The sequence below is a fragment of the Schistocerca nitens genome, chromosome 4, assembly GCF_023898315.1.
Source record: "Schistocerca nitens isolate TAMUIC-IGC-003100 chromosome 4, iqSchNite1.1, whole genome shotgun sequence".
NCBI classification, from domain to species: Eukaryota; Metazoa; Arthropoda; class Insecta; order Orthoptera; family Acrididae; genus Schistocerca; species Schistocerca nitens.
The window spans coordinates 854,715,543-854,721,694 of NC_064617.1; positions in this window are offsets into that span (position 1 = coordinate 854,715,543).

Sequence of the window (6,152 nt, forward strand, 5' to 3'; positions counted from 1 at the left end):
CCAGTGTTTTTTGGCAATTTTCTATTCTGGACTGCAGCTCGTTGTCTGTGTCAAAATATTGTCTTCATAGCCAGCGGTTCATTTGAGCATAGATGAACCTCAGGGGTTTTAGATTAGATTAGATTAGATTAGATTTACTTTCATTCCGATTGATCCGTAGTGAGGAGGTCCTCCAGGATGTGGAACATGTCAGAAAAACAACAATACATGACAAATATTTACAACTAAAACAAATAAGCTAATGTACCATTCCACAGGTCCCAAGTGGAATGATCGTTATTTTTTAATGAACGCTATATGAAAGAGTCATTTTACAAATACTAATGCACTGAATTTAAAATAAAAAAGTTTTTTAATTATTTTTAAGGTAATAAACATGTAATACAACTACTATAATACTTATTTACAATGAACATATTACTGCACTGAAATGGTGCAGAAGTTAGATTGTACTTACACACACACATTTACAATGAACACATTACTGCACTGAAATTGCGCAGAAGTTATATTGTACTTATATATATACACAAATAATTTGGTTTTACTGAGAAATTCATCAATGGAGTAGAAGGATTTGGCTTCTCTTAAACTGAATTTCATTGGTTGTTAAGCTTTTTATGGCTGCTGGCAAGTTATTGAAAATGTGTGTTCCTGAATAATGCACACCTTTTTGTACAAGACTAAGTGACTTTAAATCCTTGTGAAGATTATTCTTATTTCTAGTATTGATTCCATGAATTGAGCTGTTGGTTTAAAAAAGTGATATATTTTTAATGACAAATTTCATTAAGGAATAAATATATTGGGAAGCAGTAGTTAGCATCCCTAGTTCCCTAAACAGGCTTCTGCAGGATGTTCTTGAGTTCACACCGCATATAACTCTTACTGCACGTTTTTGTGCCCGGAAAACTTTAGCTTGGCTTGATGAATTACCCCAAAAAATAATCCCATATGACATTATGGAATGAAAGTAAGCATAGTATGCCAGCTTTTTCATTTTTATATCCCCTATGTCTGACAAAATTCGCATTGCAAACAGAGATTTGTTAAGACGCTTCAGCAGTTCTGTGGTGTGCTCCTCCCAGTTGAATTTATTATCAAGCTGTAATCCCAAGACCCCCCCATGAACCATGGACCTTGCCGTTGGTGGGGAGGCTTGCGTGCCTCAGCGATACAGATGGCCGTACCGTAGGTGCAACCACAATGGAGGGGTATCTGTTGAGAGGCCAGACAAACATGTGGTTCCTGAAGAGGGGCAGCAGCCTTTTCAGTAGTTGCAGGGGCAACAGTCTGGATGATTGACTGATCTGGCCTTGTAACATTAACCAAAACGGCCTTGCTGTGCTGGTACTGCGAACGGCTGAAAGCAAGGGGAAACTACAGCCGTAATTTTTCCCGAGGACATGCAGCTTTATTGTATGATTAAATGATGATGGCGTCCTCTTGGGTAAAATATTCCGGAGGTAAAATAGTCCCCCATTCGGATCTCCGGGCGGGGACTACTCAAGAGGACGTCGTTATCAGGAGAAAGAAAACTGGCATTCTACGGATCGGAGTGTGGAATGTCAGATCCCTTAATCGGGCAGGTAGGTTAGAAAATTTAAAAAGGGAAATGGATAGGTTTAAGTTAGATATAGTGGGAATTAGTGAAGTTCGGTGGCAGGAGGAACAAGACTTTTGGTCAGGTGATTACAGGGTTATAAATACAAAATCAAATAGGGGTAATGCAGGAGTAGGTTTAATAATGAATAAACAAATAGGAGTGCGGGTTAGCTACTACAAACAGCATAGTGAACGCATTATTGTGGCCAAGATAGACACAAAGCCCATTCCTACTACAGTAGTACAAGTTTATATGCCAACTAGCTCTGCAGATGATGAAGAAATTGATGAAATGTATGACGAGATAAAAGAAATTATTCAGGTAGTGAAGGGAGACGAAAATTTAATAGTCATGGGTGACTGGAATTTCGACAGTAGGAAAAGGGAGAGAAGGGAACATAGTAGGTGAATATGGATTGGGGTGGAAGAAATGAAAGAGGAAGCCGCCTTGTAGAATTTTGCACAGAGCATAACTTAATCATAGCTAACACTTGGTTCAAGAATCATAAAAGAAGGTTGTATACCTGGAAGAATCCAGGAGATACTAAAAGGTATCAGATAGATTATATAATGGTAAGACAGAGATTTAGGAACCAGGTTTTAAATTGTAAGACATTTCCAGGGGCAGATGTGGATTCTGACCACAATCTATTGGTTATGAACTGCAGATTGAAACTGAAGAAACAGCAAAAAGGTAGGAATTTAAGGAGATGGGACCTGGATAAACTGAAAGAACCAGAGGTTGTAGAGAGTTTCAGGGAGAGCATAAGGGAACAATTGACAGGAATGGGCGAAAGAAATACAGTAGAAGAAGAATGGGTAGCTCTGAGGGATGAAGTAGTGAAGGCAGCAGAGGATCTAGTAGGTAAAAAGACGAGGGCTAATAGAAATCCTTGGGTAACAGAAGAAATATTGAATTTAATTGATGAAAGGAGAAAATATAAAAATGCAGTAAATGAAGCAGGCAAAAAGGAATACAAACGTCTCAAAAATGAGATCGACAGGAAGTCCAAAATGGCTAAGCAGGGATGGCTAGAGGACAAATGTAAGGATGTAGAGGCTTGTCTCACTAGGGGTAAGATAGATACTGCCTACAGGAAAATTAAAGAGACCTTTGGAGAGAAGAGAACCACATGTATGAATATCAACAACTCAGATGGCAACCCAGTTCTAAGCAAAGAAGGGAAGGCAGAAAGGTGGAAGGAGTATATAGAGGGTTTATACAAGTGTGATGTACTTGAGGACAATATTATGGAAATGGAAGAGGATGTAGATGAAGATGAAATGGGAGATAAGATACTGCGTGAAGAGTTTGACAGAGCACTGAAAGACCTGAGTCGAAACAAGACAACATTCCATTAGAACTACTGATGGCCTTGGGAAAGCCAGTCATGACAAAACTGTACCATCTGGTGAGCAAGATGTATGAGACAGGCGAAATACCCACAGACTTCAAGAAGAATATAATAATTCCAATCCCAAAGAAAGCAGGTGTTGACAGATGTGAAAATTACCGAACTATCAGTTTAATAAGTCACAGCTGCAAAATACTAACGCGAATTCTTTACAGACGAATGGAAAAACTGGTAGAAGTGGATCTCGGGGAAGATCAGTCTGGATTCCGTAGAAATGTTGGAACACGTGAGGCAATACTAACCTTACGACTTATCTTAGAAGAAAGATTAAGAAAAGGCAAACCTACGTTTCTAGCATTTGTAGACTTAGAGAAAGCTTTTGACAACGTTAACTGGAATACTCTTTTTCAAATTCTGAAGGTGGCAGGGGTAAAATACAGGGAGCGAAAGGCTATTTACAATTTGTACAGAAACCAGATGGCAGTTAGAAGAGTCGAGGGGCATGAAAGGGAAGCAGTGGTTGTGAAAGGAGTGAGACAGGGTTGTAGCCTCTCCCCAATGTTATTCAATCTGTATATTGAGCAAGCAGTAAAGGAAACAATAGAAAAATTCGGAGTAGGTATTAAAATTCATGGAGAAGAAGTAAAAACTTTGAGGTTCGCCGATGACATTGTAATTCTGTCAGAGACAGCAAAAGACTTGGAAGAGCAGTTGAACGGAATGGACAGCGTCTTGAAAGGAGGATATAAGATGAACATCAACAAAAGCAAAACGAGGATAATGGAATGTAGTCAAATTAAATTGGGTGATGCTGAGGGGATTAGATTAGGAAATGAGACACTTAAAGTAGTAAAGGAGTTTTGCTATTTAGGGAGTAAAATAACTGATGATGGTCGAAGTAGAGAGGATATAAAATGTAGACTGGCAATGGCAAGGAAATCGTTTCTGAAGAAGAGATATTTGTTAACATCGAGTATAGATTTAAGTGTCAGGAAGTCGTTTCTGAAAGTATTTGTATGGAGTGTAGCCATGTATGGATGTGAAACATGGTCGATAACCAGTTTGGACAAGAAGAGAATAGAAGCTTTCGAAATGTGGTGCTACAGAAGAATGCTGAAGATAAGGTGGGTAGATCATGTAACTAATGAGGAGGTATTGAATAGGATTGGGGAGAAGAGAAGTTTGTGGCACAACTTGACTAGAAGAATGGATCGGTTGGTAGGACATGTTTTGAGGCATCAAGGGATCACAAATTTAGCATTGGAGGGTAGCGTGGAGGGTAAAAATCGTAGAGGGAGACCAAGAGATGAATACACTAAGCAGATTCAGAAGGATGTAGGTAGCAGTAGGTTCTGGGAGATGAAGAAGCTTGCACAGGATAGAGTAGCATGGAGAGCTGCATCAAACCAGTCTCAGGACTGAAGACCACAACAACAACAACAACAATCCCAAGAATTTAACACTGTAGCCAATTACAGGCTGTATTGTGGGTGATCAAACACTTCCCATCGAAAACGCTGCAGGAACATCTTCATTGCCCCTGCAGAGTGCAGCCGATAATTGTTGTGTAGAACTAAACACATGACAGTTATGTTATGTGGATTACTTAGCTTCAGGAGAAACCTTTCTCCAGGCTCTCATATTTGGCAGGAGACGCTAATTTCTAGCCATCTTTACATTCTCACTGTGAGCTCAGAACTGAAAAGAGCGACATGATGCGATCGACAGGCGTACTAGACAAAGTGCCCAACGCATCTGTGCAAAGCTTCATCAGATTTTCACAGAATTTTCAATTTCGCGACCGATCGTTCCTTACTTTCCGAATAACCCTCGTATTTTATTTGCTACCAGTTTTGGCGATTTACCATGCCATCTTCAGGCCCCTGAAAATGGCGTAGCAGAAAGTCGATGGTAAATGGCAATCACTAGCCTTTTTTCTAAGAATCTGTCTCGACTACATAAAAAAGAGACGGTTGCTATTTATTTAGCAATTAAACATTACTGGTCAACCATGGAAGGGAGATATTTTGCAATTTTGACTGATCTCAAGCCGCTGGCAGTTATTTTTCAGTTTGACACTGATCTCAACTCATCACGCCAGTGCAGACAAGTAGAACACATTACATATTTCTCAAGCAACGTGCTGTACATAGCACAAGAAAGACAACCTAGCTGCAGATTGCCTGTCTCAGAACTGCCCTAACTTGAACTCTAGTCGTTGGGTAAAGATAGCATTAAAACAACGGAAATATCTCTTTTGCACAGTCTTGTACAGGAACAGCGAACAGCGTTGCAGCTAAAGTGTGTGCCAGCCCAGGAGGTGCCGGATAGTATTGGGTGTGACATGGCAAGAGGGAACAATAACATAGGGAAGTTTGCAACATGCCGCATAACTTAGCAAACCCAAGAGCCCAAGTGACAGCTAATTTAGTCCCCTCTAAAGTCCTGTGGTCAGGAGTCCAGAAAGATTGTCGTTCATGGGCACATACATGCCTGACATGCTACTGTAATAAGATCGGCAGGCATGCCTTCACAGCTGTTTCATCTTCCCAACGCCCTTCTCCAGATTTTCACACATACATTTGGACATTGTAGGGCCACTACCACACTGCGCCAGTCAACATTATTTACTAACGATCATCGATCGTTTCACCAAACGGCCAGAGGTCATCACGATACATGATATATCTGCTGAATCGGTCACAAAAGCATTATTGCATACTTGATTCTCCAGGTTTGGCATATTGGGAGACGTAACTACAGAATAGGGAAAACAATCTGAAAGCCAACTCTCCAGTGAACTTCTCCTACTGTGTGGCTACAACGACCTCCACACTACAAGTTACCATCCACCAAGCAATGGAATGGTTGAGCGATTCCACCATACACTCAAAACGGCCTAATGTGCAGTTCATCATTGTAGTCAGAAGCATAGCCACTGGTTCTACCTGGGTTGAGAATGGCAATGAAGGACATCCAGTGCTCAACAACACAAATGGTTTACAGTGAACCGTTGAGAGTCCCAGGAGAAATGATCTTACCAGCATTCACATAGCCAATCATTCCAGAGCTATGTATCCGACTTGCGTAGTAACTCAGTCTCGGAATGAGGCCCATTCACCAACTATTCCAGTCAGACACAGAGACTGCCAGCTGTTTGTGCATATAGACTTAGCATAAACGACCCACATA